Source organism: Raphanus sativus, chromosome 1 (genome assembly GCF_000801105.2).
Source record: "Raphanus sativus cultivar WK10039 chromosome 1, ASM80110v3, whole genome shotgun sequence".
Lineage (NCBI taxonomy): Eukaryota > Viridiplantae > Streptophyta > Magnoliopsida > Brassicales > Brassicaceae > Raphanus > Raphanus sativus.
The window spans coordinates 19,266,756-19,283,084 of NC_079511.1; the positions used below are offsets into that span (position 1 = coordinate 19,266,756).

General features: G+C 33.1%; 1 non-coding gene across 1 annotated transcript; it reads left to right on the forward strand.

The window, feature by feature from the left end:
• The first annotated feature begins 15,524 nt into the window (after positions 1-15,524).
• Positions 15,525-15,632, forward strand: LOC130497968 (small nucleolar RNA R71). The gene has a single exon (XR_008937008.1). It is a non-coding gene; the product is annotated as a small nucleolar RNA R71 (small nucleolar RNA).
• Positions 15,633-16,329: the final 697 nt, after the last annotated feature.

The window sequence follows — 16,329 nt, forward strand, 5'->3', positions numbered from 1 at the left end:
CTTTTATTATAAAATTAAAACGAAATATATATTAATATTAATAAAAATTTGCTTATGTGTCATGTTTTCCATGATTTTAGGTATTTGATTTAAATTTTATTTTTCTTATAAAATTAATACGAAATTTACATTATTAATATATTATATTTTATATTCACTAATTGATTATAAATTAGTATGACAATTATCAAAATATATATATATTAAAGAAGATAATTCTCATATTGATATTTTTTTGTTATCTGCAAAATCAGATTTTTATTTATTCATATATTTATTTGTAGGATAATTCATATATTTATTTATTTTGTTATCTTCTTCTTCCTCTAGGGTTTTATAAAAGATTAAGACGTGAGATAATTTATAATAAATATTAATCAATCAAAAAGTGATTTTTTATGTGTCATTTTTCCATAATTTAAGGAATTTTGCTTATTATATTGTTAAATATGATTTTCTATTAATAATCTTAGATTCTTAGTTATATTAGCTAATTTCTTATAAACTAATATGATAAAATCATCAAAATAAGACATACTTTAAAAAAAAATAGATAATTTATATATATATATATATATTGTTGTTATCTGTAAATAATATTTTTATTATAAAATATGAAGATATAGAACTATTTATAATTAAATATTAACCAATCAAAAATATTTGTATAAAATATTTTCTAAAATATTTCTAATATATATTTCTTTTTAAAAGTTTATCACAATAATAAACATATATATTGATGAATGTTTTATCATATATACATATATATATATATATATATATATATATTAATCTTTGATTTAAAAGTTTTGTTAAAGAATAAACAAATATTTATTATACTAATTTTTAAATTAATAAGACATAAACTAATAATTAGTTGTTAAATGATTATTCCCGCATGTGCGGGAAAAAAACCTAGTTAAAATATTATAAGAAATATTGTTCAGTTTTCTAATTTTATGGAATTAATGTCAAATTATATGGGTTTTAATGTTGATAATTATATAACTAATTTCCATGTAAAAATTATAATTTTGAAAATATTATATATATTAGATGGTATAATATTATATACTTAGACGTGATCCAATTATCCTTTTAGTTGGCCCTGATTTTTTTTTTGTTAAGAGTTGGGCATGATTTACCAAGGAAAATTTATTCGATAAAGCCATGTTAATAGCTTGATATTAATACATTGTTGACTACGGAAAATTATTATTATTAGAATGTCCCCTGAATATTAATTTTCTTTCAAGTATAAATTACTTGTACTCGATAACTACCATTGCAGATTTTGATAACTAAAGATAATGATATATTATTTTTGTGATTGGAAAAGCTCGTGAAGATTGTTATATTTATAGCAAAAAGCGTTGGGTAAAGTAGGTTTAGGATATTATAAAATCGTAGTATGTTTAATATATATTTTTTTTTTAGAAAACCAAAAATGGCAAAATAATAGGAACAAACTATTAAGTATATATTTAGTATAATAAATTATTAGAATAAACACTAATAGATTTTCTCAACAAACTTTGGATATATGATCTCGAACTAATATTTTTGATATCTTAAGAATAACAGAAAAATGGTAACCAGATCTTGGGAAGTATTTAGATATGACTTTTTCTTGGGTTCACCCCCTAGGGTGAACCTTTAGGTTCACCAACCAATAGGAAGTTGTCATTTTAAATCTAGTATCTTTTAATTAAGGAAACAAAATAACTTGCCAAATTATATTATGCTTTTAAAATAAATAAAAAGATTAAATAAATAAAAATAACAATAGTTCTAAAAAATATTATTTTAAAAAAATATTTATTTATAAGATTTAGAGTTTAGTGTTTAAGATTTATAGTTTAGAATTTATCCAAATGTTTATTATTTTTCCAAGGGTTAGAGTTTACCCAAGGGTTTAGGGTTTACCCAAGGGTTTAGGGTTTAGAATTAGAGTTTAGGGTTTAGTATTTTGTTGACAACATGTTTAGGGTTTACCCAAGGGTTTAGAGTTTACCCAAGGGTTTAGGGTTTAGGATTAGAGTTTAGGGTTTAGTATTAGAATTTAGGGTTTAGTTGACAACATTAATTTTTTAATTCGTTTTTATATACTATTTTTATTTATTTTTAAATTTTATTTTGAAAAGATAATATAATTTGACAAGTTATTTGTTTCCTTAATTAAAAGATACTAAATCTAAAATGACAATTTTCTATTGGTTGGTGAACCTAAAGGTTCACCCTAGGGAGTGAACCCAAGAATAACTCTTTAGATATATATGAATCATTAACGTAGGTAAAATTGGAAATATGGTCCACGAATATAATTGTGGTTCTATTAATTATTTCATATATGAATTAATGTTTGAAGATTAGTTTTGTTAAGATACTGGATTTAAAACAATATGTTGAATTTATTCAAGAATTAAAAAAAAATTACCACATTAGCAAAGAAAATAATCTAAAAATACCATCCAGATCTTCTGCAGCATTGAGACTTTCTTCGAGCTTGAAATTTCAACTTAGCCATCATTAACTGCAGGGTAAATAAATCAAACAATAAGTAACGTGCATTAGCTTAAAGAGAAACAAAAAAAAAAGAGTTTCACAACAGCACATAGGCTCCGGTCAAAAAAAGAGTTTCACAGCACATAGACTAAGATTCCATCATCTAAGAGATGAGATCATCTAATTTCAACTCCCAATAATAGTCAATTAATGTTTTACCCCAATAAATCTACGCTAAGGTTTCAAAATAGATTTATCAATCTCTTCAATCATTTGCTACGGTTGGGATAAGAAAATGAATTTGAAAAGAAATCAACTAAGACTCACCAACGATTTGAACACATAGATATTTGTTGCCAAAAGTGAAAATGAAAAAAGGTTGCTTGCGAGTGAAATCAATCAGACAATGTGTAATGTTTTACAAAGCTAAGAAGTCACGTTTATTTGGTAGAGATGAAATATTTGTGAATAAATATTTGTAAATTTAATATATCAAGTCACGTTGATTTTGGGAGTTTAAATTTACCTTTTTCGAATTTTGTGGAGATATCAAGAGGAAACAATACTAATCTAAAAGCTCTTTTAAAAAAAACACACAATACTAATCTAAGTTTAACACTTAACACAGAGGAAGATGACAGAGTGAACAAAACAAAATCAGTAGGCAAAACACAAACCAATAAAAAAACTAAATAAAGGACCCACTAAGATAAGAAATTAATCAACCCAGATTCTAAATGCAACTTACAGCGTTTTACATTGCCAGAATCTTGAAAGTGAGCATTTAAGCGCTCCGTGGATGTCAAATTGCGTTGGGATAATTAAAAAAAACATGTATGCTTCAAACCAGACCCTGCAAATCACCAACACCGACCATATATCAACAAAACCACAACGTAGTTCTCTGATAAATAAAACGGATGATGTATTTATGCCAATAAGTTGTTCAGCCCCAAGTTCACACAAAAAATAAAAGAGGGACGACTGAGCACTCAGAATTTGTGAATAGTTCAGGTAAAAGTGAGAACCCCATCCAACAAATGTTCAAACACAGAGCCATTACACCTTCTTACAGACGGAGCAGAAGACACTACCTTGTTAATGCAGCAGGGATTCAACGTCTCCATGTTGAATTCAGAACCACCAATAGAGAAACCATTGAAGGGTTTCCTCGTAGGACGTTAATCAAGTTGCAAAACCTTGATCGTCGATTTCTCCAATTTCTCCGAACCCTTAATCACCTCGTACAAATCTCCTAATTTAAAGCCTTGGATTCGCAAATCTGCAATGATCTCTTGTATATAGCAAATCTTTTAATTATGCCAAAGTTACGTGTTGTTCTATCAATATGGGTAATTAATAAATTAAATATAATTATAAATAAAAAACAGTGGTACTCAAAATTGATTTCACGAAATATCAGCTAACAAAATATTCGGGAGTTGTGAAAAAAAAAAAAAACATTTAATCAAAATCATAGCCTAAAATTAATGTAGTGGCAGAAGGTTGTAAATAATTGTGAAACAGAAGGTCACCTCAAAAAAGGGCCTTCTGTTTTAATAGTATTGATTTGCTTTTAGTTTTTGAAGTTAATTACAATAATATGTCATTACTATATTTATGCCATTACAAATGTTTCCATATATATATCAACCAATATATTTGGAGAATTTAATATATCTTAAACATGAATCTTTTAATATTTTGTTAAGGTTACATTCCATCAAAATAGCAACTAAGAATTAATGAAATCTATATAGTTTTTAAATTAAGTAAAAAGCAAGAGTTATAGTATATTAATACCAATTATCTAGATTTGCACTCGTGAACAAAAAAAGAAAAAAAAAATCTAGATTTGCACTCGACACGATATCTTTTGGTTGTTAAGTCTTAATAACCAAGATTTCTTTTATGACAATATATTTTATGGATTATAATATATTTCAACCTAATTAAATTTCATATAACTAAAATTCGGAATTAACATTTAACACAATATAACATTCATATAATCTCAGCCATATAAATAGTTATGCATTTCTAACTTTCTAATCTTCAACCTTCAGAAAAAAAGACTTATACTATGATTAGTCTCACATGTATTAGTATACATTTAGTTTTTTCCCAGCTTTTCCAACTGAAATCTACGGTATTTAATATATACTTAATTTTAACTAAAATAATTATATAGTGAAAATTAGACATTTTATACATATGTATTTTTATAAAAATATTTAAAAAGTTTAGATAATTAAAATAATATTTCTATAAATATAATTTTATTAAAATAATACAATTCATTTATATACCCGCCCATTATAATTTTATTTATACTTTAAAATTTTAAATTATATTATGAATTTATTTTTTAATTTTTATATTAGTCAAAATTTATTTATTATATAATTATTTTTCATTCAAACCGTCTCATATTTGATAAATGTTTACATTTTTATGAAATAACCGCAAAAAATTATAATTGTAAAACAAAACCTATAGTTTGATGTACCATATAAACAAACAATATTAATACCAAATAAATTTAGTATTGTATTTTATCAAATTAAATATATGTAATTACTTTTAGTTTATATATTGTGCTTTAATATTTTATTTTAATAAGTTGAATTAGTTTTTAAAATTCATGAATATATGTTATCCCATATATGTAATTATTTTTAATTTTATAATTTATAAAATATTTAATAAATGGATTAAGTAACTTTATATTTATTAATTGGTATACCAATTTAATTCTGAATATGAATTTTGTATATATATAAATATTTATAGTAATTTGTTTTATTTTATTTAAATCAAAAAGGTATTAGACTCATTTATAATAATATTTAATATTAATTACGAAATTTATTATTTAAAATTAATTATGTATATAATTTACATTTAAAAATAATAAAATATATTATTACAATGTATTCTGAGACAAAGATACTTTGGAATATGTTTTCGATATCTTATTTTGAAAATATTGAAATAACATATTAGATTAGAATATATATTTAATAGTAAACAATTTAATTATATGAGAAATAATATGAAGTTAAATAATGTAATGATCCAACATTGACTTTTGTAAGTAGAACTTTTAGTGATTCAAAGGTAAAAATATATATCTCATGTAAAAAAACTAATTTTTATAAATGTAAAGACCATATTTTTATTGAAAAAGTTTAGATAAAAATATATGGGTCCGGCTCTGTTTCTTAAACTATCGTCTAAAAATTTGGAAACAAATTTTTGCAACAAAAGAAAAATTATCCACATAAAAACTTACATAGTGCTCATATTAATTTGTATAATTATAAATATTGTATATGTTGGTAATAATATATATATATATATACATATTGGAAAATAAAAATATATAAAGTATATACAAATTTTGATTTTACCGAATATATATTTAATTAAAAATATAATCCCGTGCTTTTAAAGCACGGATCAAAATCTAGTTATAATTTAAATTAGAAAGTTTTGTAGAAAACCATGGAATCAAGATAAATTTGCATGATTACAATTTTATCAAGGGTATTTCATGAACTATCCAGATTCGATCCACAAATGTGGATCTCTCTTTCCATAACTTTCAAAAATTTAGTAAGAGTTTATGTAACTGTAAAACTTGGTGTAAGTGTAGAACTTAGCAAAAGATTAAATAATTTAGATGGTATCTTTTACATTTACAACAATTTATTTGTTCTTTTATGGATATACATATTGTTATTAATATATTTATTAAAGTTAAAAATAAAAGAAAATTAGTTTATAGAGAAAATCTAGAGAAATTATATACTGTGAAATGTATTTTACAGAGATTTAATAAAATTATATAAAATCACATATCATAAAACACACAACTGATCTCTAATTAGTGAGTGACGAGCTGTCAAGTGAATTTAATTGCAGAATTTTTAAAGTGTACATTGCCAGAAACAATGATCGCTTTTTATTGTGCTCTTGATCCATCTATAAAGACTATAAACACTGGTTATATTATTCTGGAGCACTAGTAATCATATAACACGTTAGAATTTCTAATAAAATTCGGTTTATCCTAACTCCAACGACCTGAGAATGCCCAACTATTAATTATATGATATATTAACATATTTCACGAGTAAAATTAGGATAGTTATGAACTGGTCATTTATCATCAACGCTAAATACTAAACTTATCATACCATCTACATATTTGGTCAACAAACATTCTCTCTCACCGGCTAGATGAATGTTTGTCCTTCTTTCATCAAGTAAATGAAAGATGAAGTACTTATACATACTTCGTAAATAGATGGCCTGTAAATTACCCCAAAAAATTATTTAAACAAACATATTAACTCATTTTAAAATTCATTAACATAATAATTAACCAATACAGAATATGTATTACTCTGTTTCAACCTTAACTGATTAAAGATAAGACAAAAGTCAAGGCAAAACTGGTTAAGTCAACGTTATTCTTTTTTTTTTGTCAAGAAATTCATTCAATAAGCAAACCAAACGGCTTGTACTGGAACACATAGTTTCACAAAGGAAAATAAAGCAATGACTTCAGTAGATGCCTTGAACCAGAGTTCTAAATAAAATTAAAACACAAAGGCAAAAAAGCAGAACCAGTATTCATAGTAACTGGCAAAAACCTTTGCGGCATAGAATGCAGGATTACGCTTGGTCTCTGATAGCAGGAGCTAACCAAGATGGACCCCCTGTAGCCAAGTAGGATTGATACCTATGATCTCTGGTGGCACTGGACGCAATCTCCATTGCAATAGAGTTTGTACTTTCTGAGACCAGAGAAACTTGACAATGATCAAACTTATGCAGAGAGCGCAATGTCTTCGACAGTGGGAGAGCAATATTCGGAAAAGACTGAGGGTCATTGATGGCTCTCGACAGTAAGGGAGACTATTTCAAGAATCACCCTTTTGAAACGCAAGTCATGCATAGCCTCACTAGCCCACAACAAGGAGTTAAGCTCTGCTTCAAAGGAAGTAAAGGTTGGTGACGCAGCTTGCCTGCTATGGCTCAACGGTATACCGAAGTGATCTCTCACAATCCAGGCTGCACCACTGTTCTTATTAGGGTCCACCCACGAGGCAGCAACGTTACACTTGGTAACTCCACATGAAGGCTTCTGCCACATAGTACTTCTTGTAAGGCCTTCAGATAAGGATGATGGATCATTCGCATAAGGAATATGGAGACTGAGCCACTGATATCACTCAAAGCTAACAAGTGATCTTACTCTCTCAAATAAGAGGTTTGATTGTAGTACTTAGGGGTCGAATCCACAGAGACTCAAGGATTACACAATAGATTATATAGTCTTCGAAATAAAGCTAGAAAAATAGGTTTTAAACAGTAAATTAAATGATTAGCAAGGCAGTTGCTCGATTGATTTGATTTGAGGTTGTTAACAGGAAGAAAGGTAGCTAGATTCAGGTATTATCACAGGTTTGACAAGTTTGCAATTTATTTAGGGTTTTTAGTATTCATAGTTCTGAACTCAAACTGTTGGTTTAATCAAATGATTAACTTCGGTTGGATCTTGGGTCATCAACTCTCGTTCGATGATCATAAGAAAGTGTCAATCGATAATTCAATGAAACATCGATCAATGCACCTTTCACAATATCGACCGATATAACCCTAGTTGCGTCGATCGATATTGCTTCCAGCGAGCCTTAAGATCAGGTTTGAAGGGTTCTCTAATCTAACTAGGAACAACTCTCGTTTGTTCTCAGTCAGATTAGAACACACTAGTTTAGTTTTCAGGAAACTGTTAAGTTCTCACTTATCCAAATTAATCCTAAGATCTAGGTCAAGGATGACTAATCCCAAACAAAGTATTAAGAACAACTAGATGAAGAACTATATTTTAAACACCCTAACAATGGTTTATTTGCAATACATGAGTCAACCTTGTGAGAAACCTAAATTTAACAATGAGACTACTCAAACATATTCATAAGAAACATTATGATGGTATGAACAATACTGCACTAGAATAAATAAGAGAAGAACAAAGTAAAGAATACATGAGTCAAGATCTTCCCTTTCTCAAGGTGCTCAGATGTCTCTCTCCAATCCTAAGCTTTCTCTCTCTCTAGAATAGTATGAAGCATAGCAGCCAACAATGGCTTAGAAAACAGTAAAATAGGGTTTCTGGTCGACCAAGGGCATAAGGATAATTTGTAGTTACTTCTGGGCTTCAGTTGGTCATAAAATATACTCAGCCCACATTCTGATGTCCCTGTCGATCGACATGCAGTGTGCTGCATCGATCGACATACAGTCTTCTTCTCGACAGCTTCCTCTCGCGAGGCAGACTGACCACTCTTTAGTAAAATGGTCATAACTTCTGCTACAGAATGCCGATTGACCTCATATCGGTGGCATTGGAAAGCTAATTCAACTATCTATCTAGTGTCAAAATATGAGCTAAAACCAACGTTGGGAAGGTCTTCATCGAGAGCTAAACATCTGAAGCGTCTGTGCAGTTCTGCACTGCGAAAGACTCCAAAAGGCACCAAAATCACCATATATCTCCAAATCGTCTCTGAACCTGTAAATACTCTAAATAGACTCCAATACATAATAAATAGTATATAAAACACTTATATACCATGGGTAAAAATGAGTAAAATCCATGGTATATTAACTCCCCCAGACTTATCCTTTTGCTTGTCCTCAAGAAAAACCAACAGACAATCTCTTTGAAAGAGGTTTGAAAACAGCAGGGACTCAAAGGATTTTAAAAACTCAGTTCATCATCTATCTAGTAGTGCAAACTAAATCATTAAACATCCTAACCTTAGAAGCACATTATACAATATCCTAGTATAGCAACCAAATTCCACTAGTTCCACAACCTAACAGATCCTGTCTGACAATCCCCTCTACTAACCTCATTTCTTGCATAAAAATAAAAGTGTAGGCTTTACCTTGGGAGTATCGATCAAAGGATACATGGATTCAACTCAAACAAGTTTCTGAACACACATGCAGTCTTTCCTGATCCCTTTCTCCCCTCTTCTCTCTTCTCTGAATCTCTTATTAGTTTCAATTTCAACAGGTTTCGATGCCACAAAGGTCATCTAGTCTATCTCATTTGATATTTGCATTTGTAACTCATACATTTTGACAAAGTGTATCGAATACTGGGATCTCAGGTAATTTACCTATCCCTCGTTTCCACAATGTGTGATCATCCCTGAGAATTAGAATATTGGGGTCGCGGGAGACACTCCTACCCCTCTCCCTCTCAAGAAATCATTTCAATATTTTATAACATAAAACTTAGATCTTTGAGATGCCGAAGAGAGAGAAGGAAGGGAACCAGAAATACACCGACTTTTTACCTTCCAGACTTGTAAGAGGATTCCGATCCAGTGATTACCAAGCCCCAAGACAAGCAAATAAAGTCAGTATTAGTGTTGGAGGTCAGCTTTGGTTCCTTCAAACAATCTCAGCTAGTGTATATAGGTGACAGGTTTATCCACTTTAGCATCTTTAGTATTTCTGCAGTTAGTAAATCTAAGACTGATCTAAAGAGTGGTTAGAAGACAAGTAGTAAATCGATTAAGATTATATCCCTTTCTTGACTCAATAAAAACTTTTTGAAAACGTTTTAAATAAGACTCATAAAGTAGATAATCGTTAGTAATCCCCCCAGACTTAAATTACACTGTCCCCAGTGTAAAACAGTCAGTGGTAGGGTGAAAATCATAAAGCATAAGTACAAAATTTAACAAGTAAGAACGACATACCAGCTCGCTGATGTCTGTGTCGATCGACAAAATGAAGTGACAATCGATCATTGTACCTGAAGCGCTGTCGAACGATATCAACATGGTCTCATTGGTCGATGTGCTGAACAATCGGCTACTTGGATCTGTTTTCTTTTTTTTTTTTTTTTTTTTTAACAATAAGCAAAAATTAGTAATAATCTAAACTAAACTTTGAAGAAATTACCTAATAGTGGGTTGCCTCCCACTCAGCGCTTGTTTTACGTCATTGAAGCTCGACGGTCATGTCATATCAATTGGTAGGTGGCAGTCCAAGACTTGTAATTTGTCTGTCCGGTCTCTCTGCTTCCGCCCAATAGTGCTTTACTCTTTGTCCATTCACCTTGAACTCTTCTCCCTTAGATTTGATTAGCAATATGGCTCCAGAGGGGCTTACCTCTTTAACAGTGAAGGGACCACACCAGCGGGAACTTAATTTTCCAGGAAATAATGTCAAACGAGAATTATACAAAAAGCACCTGATCATTCGGTTCGAAATGTCTAGATATGATCTTCTTGTCGTGATAAGCTTTTGTCCTCTCTTTGTATAACTTTGAGTTTTCATAAGCGTGATATCTGATTTCATCTAACTCATTCGGCTGAATTAATCTCCTTTCCTTAGCAGGTTTGACGTCGAAGTTCATCATTTTTACAGCCCATGCCGCCTTGTATTCTAACTCTACCGGAAGGTGACATGATTTTCCATAAAGTAGGTGAAATGGTGTAGTTCCGAGTGGCGTCTTAAATGCAGTTCTATAAGCCCAAAGTGCATCATCCAGTTTTGTGGACCAATCTTTTCTTGTTTTCCCTACCGTCTTTTCCAGGATTTCCTTGATTTGACGGTTTGAAACTTCTACTTGTCCATTGGTCTGAGGATGATAAGGCGTAGCTACTCGATGGTGGACTCCATGCTTTGCAAGCAGCTTCTCAAACACTTTGTTAATGAAATGAGAGCCTCCATCGCTTATTACCACTCTAGGAACTCCGAATCTAGGGAAAATGATGCTTTTGAAAAGTTTTACGACTACAGCAGCATCGTTTGTCGGGGATGCTATTGCTTCTACCCACTTAGATACATAGTCGACAGCGACTAGAATATATTTGTTCCCGTATGAATAAGGAAAAGGGCCCATGAAGTCGATGCCCCAACAATCAAAGACTTCTACTTCTAATATGAAATTTTGTTTCATTTCATGTTTTTTGCTGTTTTTTCCTCTTCGTTGGTAGCGATCACATTTTTCTATATAAGATTGTGCATCACGAAACATGGTTGGCCACCAAAAACCAGATTGAAGAATTTTTGACACTGTCTTAAAACTCGCAAAATGTCCAGCATAATCAGATCCATGACAGTGGAAAAGTATATTCGGAACTTCAACTTCTGCAATGCAGCGTCTATATATTTTGTCAGCACAATACTTATAGAGATATGGTTCGTCCCAATGATATCGTCTGACTTCTCTTAGGAACTTTTTCCTTGAGTAACCTTGGAGGCCTTCTGGTTCCACGTCAGCAGCTAGATAATTTACTATATCAGCATACCAAGGTCGATTTTTAAAATTTCTGTCAATTGCGTGCACCCCCAGACTTAGACTTCTACCCCCAGGAGAATCAAATTCAGATTGCATAGAGTTATATGCAACATTGACATTTATATAACCTATCAATTTGTCATGTTTTGTGTGGGTTCGCTGGTTGTCTAAGGTGTCGATCGATACTTCATGCAGGGTACCGATCGATTTTCCCTCAAGAGTTGAACACATGTCGCCAATGAACGCAGAGTCCGTTTGATAGACGTTTTCTATAGGTAGTGAGTCATCAATTGGAACATCGTCTTCAACTCTAATTCGTGAAAGATGATCAGCAACTCCGTTTTCTACTCCTCTTTTGTCTTTTATTTCGATATCGAATTCTTGTAGGAGCAGGATCCATCTCACAAGTCTTGGTTTTGTGTCTTTCTTTTGCATTAAGTATTTTAAGGCAGCGTGGTCAGTGTGCACAACTACTTTTAAGCCAACTAAGTAGGGGCGAAATTTTTCGAAAGCAAAAACAACTGCTAGTAACTCCTTTTCGGTCGTCGCATAGTTTCTTTGCGCATCATCCAGAGTCCTACTAGCATAGCAGATAACATGTAACTTCTTTTCCTTTTTCTGCCCAAGTACTGCTCCTACAGCGAAGTCGCTTGCGTCGCACATTATTTCGAAAGGTAAATTCCAATCTGGAGCTTGCACAATGGGAGCAGTCACTAGAGCTGTCTTAATTTCTTTAAAAGCTCTTAGGCACTCAGGGGTAAAGTTGAATTTGACTTCTTTGCTCAGAAGAGATGTAAGGGGTATGGTTATTTTGCTAAAATCTTTTATGAATTTCCTGTAGAAACCAGCATTTTCCAGAAAACTTCTTACATCTTTTACATTGGTCGGTGTTGGCAAACCTGTCATCACTTCTATTTTAGCTTTATCCACCTTGATACCGGCTGCAGATACTTTATGGCCTAAAACAATCCTATCGTTAACCATAAAATGGCATTTCTCCCAACTTAGAACAAGATTTTTCTCCTCACATCTAGCTAATACCTTGCACAAGTTGTTGAGGCATGATGTAAAATCGGATCCATACACCGAGAAATCATCCATGAAAACTTCCATGAAATCCTCGATCATATCTGTAAAGATAGACATCATGCATCTCTGGAAGGTAGCATGAGCATTACAAAGCCCAAAGGGCATCCTTCGGTATGCGAATGTACCATATGGACAAGTAAATGTGGTATTTTCCTGATCCTCAGGATGAATAGGGATTTGGAAAAATCCAGAATAACCGTCGAGAAAACAGTAGTACTGATGATTCGCTAATCTTTCGAGCATTTGGTCGATGAAGGGCAGGGGAAAATGATCCTTCCTAGTGGCGGCATTTAATTTCCTATAATCAATACACATTCGATGTCCAGTGACGGTTCGGGTAGGAATGAGTTCGTCTTTATCGTTCTTCACCACTGTAATACCTCTCTTTTTCGGAACGACATGTACCGGGCTTACCCAATTACTATCTGAAATCGGGTAAATGATTCCGGCATCTAGTAGTTTAATGATTTCTTTCTTAACTACTTCTTTCAGGTTTGGGTTTAGCCTTCTTTGGTGTTCTATTGATGGTTTCGATTTATCTTCTAAATGAATGCGGTGCATGCATAGAGTTGGAGAGATACCAGGAATATCTTCGAGAGAATACCCTAGAGCTTTCCTATACTTGCGCAATTTGTTCAGTAGCAATGCAAGTTCTCCATCATTCAGGTTGGCATTAACGATTACATGATAAGAATTATCATAGAGAAAAGCGTATTTGAGTCCAGCTGGTAATTGTTTCAATTCGACCTTCGGTGCTTTTCCGGAGCTCAAATTGTCCATCGAAGATGGTTGTCGATCGATGGGACGTTGTGTATATCGATCGATGTTGATTTTTGACTCGTCGTTTTTCTCTTCATCAACATTTTTTATTTCCTCGCTTGCGTTCATCAGCCGCGTATATTCGTCAATCCTGTTATCTATGCTAAACATGTTTCTTTCAGTGGTTGAAATGTCATTTTCTAAGGGGTCATCTGAGCGTAGATCCGAGAAGTATTCTTCAGCTTGCTCATAGATTTCATCCACATAGAATGCTCGATTATCGATTAGGGGATGCTTGATTAATTTTTCCATGTCAAAAGTCATTGAAATGTCTCCAATGTTCAAACGTAATCGTCCTTCCTTTACGTCAATTATCGCTTCAGCTGTGGCTAGGAAAGGTCTTCCTAAAATAAGAGGATCATTTGGTTCATGCTTGTATTTTAACACAACGAAGTCCGTAGGTATATGACAATTGTTTATCTTTATAGGTACGTCCTCAAGTAGTCCTTCTGGTACTCGAATGGATCTATCAGCAAGAACCATGGTTATTTGGGTTGGTTTAAATTCGTCAAACCCGAGGGATATAGCAACAGAGTAAGGCTTAAGGTTGACGCTGGAGCCTAGATCGCAAAGTGATCTATCAAATCGTTTATCTTTTATGTTGCAATCTAGAACAAAACTTCCAGGGTCAGGTCTTTTGATCGGTGTTTCGCCTTGGATTATGGCACTTACATCTTCAGAAACCATCATGACACTGTTTTCCGATGATGGAAATTTTTTGGATACCATGTCTTTCACATATTTCTTAATGGGGGGTGAAACTTTCATGGCATCGCTTAGTAGCATTTCAACTGTGATGTTTTCGAGGGCTTTCTTGCAAATTGCTTTATCCAATTCTCGTTTTGTCTACGACGTGTTGGGAGGGAAGGGTGTTAAAGGTTTGTACACTCTTTCTATTACCGGTTCGACGGGTGTCGTTCTCGGTGTAGTAGGTGTAGGACGTCGATCGATGGTTGCATCACCACATCGATCGATGTTCTTACCCTTCTGTCGATCGATATCTTGTTTACTTCGTCGACCGATAGTTGCATCTTCCTTTTTATCATCGCTGAGGTTAATCGGTTCAGAATCATCAAGAATTATTGGTTTGGGTCCACATTTTTCAGTTCTCTCTCCTTCAGCGAGTTTGCCATTGGAAACGCTTTCTCTTGTAGTTGGAACAAGGCGTTTCCCGCTCCTTAGAAGTACAGAGCAGACTTGACGTTTTGGGTTTGTGTCGATCCTTCTAGGGAGACATTCTTTTTCTCTTCGGACAAACCCATCGTCGTGGGAAACTCGGCTATCCAAAACTTTTACATGATCGCTCAAAGCCTCTAATTTCTTATTGAAATTAGAGCACATGGAATCTAATCTTACATCAACATCCATGACCGTCTTCTGCTGGTCTTTCAAAATTTCTTCCAATTTAGATTCCACAATGCTCTCATGAGCCTGTTCTTCCTCATGGCTTCTTGTAGACCTCATGTTTATCTGCGGGTTAACAAGTTTTTGTTCGCAGAAGACAATCTGATCGATGAGGTTTACATGTTCTTCTTCATCTCCTTCATGTGAAGAGGTTTTGGATATCCGATCTCCATTGGAAATCTCCATCTTTCTCCTCTCGAGATCAACCTTCGCGGTACTAGTGCTGGTTGCTACATTTTCAATTAGCCTCGTGGTTTCTTTGGGGCTCCTAGTTTTGAAGTTCCCTTGACTTGAAGCGTCCAAAGTCGATTGGTATATCAAATCGAGACCTCTGAAGAAAATATTAAGTAGTTGAATCTCGGAGAATACATGGTGGGGGCAGTCTTGCTGGTAGCCTTTGAATCTCACCCAAGAGGCTTTAAAAGCTTCAGCAGTGCCTTGAGAAAAATTATAGATATTATTCCTTAATTCTTCGGTCCGTGGGTCATCGAAGAAATTTTTGAGAAATGCACTTTTGATATCGCTCCAGAAAGTCAGAGATCCTGGGCGCAGCTGTTTCAGCCAGCAGGTCGCGTCTCCATCAAGAGAATGCGGGAAGTGTTTGCAGAATAGGTAGTCTTCGGAAACTCCCTGCATCTTTATGTTAGACACAAAGTCCTCAAGTGCTTCGATATGGTCTATGTGATTTTCATGAGGGAGACCATGAAAGGGGTTTTTACCTACTAGAGATAAATATTTTGGTTTCAATTCAAAGTCTTTCCTCTGAATTGCTGGTGGGCGGATCGCAGACCTGTTGGTGTATAACCGATCAGGTCTGTTGTAATCTCCAATCGTTTGGTAACGCTCCAGTCCAGCATTCAAAACAACAACTATTCCAACAGGGATTGCAGTCCTATGTCTAAAATTAATTTGGTTCGCTGCATTGCATACTTGATCTCTTTTATTTCCTAGAACTACTTTTCCATTATTGAAATTCGTAAACACAGACTTACCTGCTTCTGGCTGGTGGGCGTCGATCGATGTGTGTAAATCAGGGTCAATCGATTTAGGTTGACCGGTATCGATCGATTCCAGCAGTGAAGTGTCGATCGTCTAGTTCGTCGATACGTCGCTCGATATGCTCATATTTGCGCCGATCGACTGTCTGGCCGAGACTTGTGTTCTTCTCC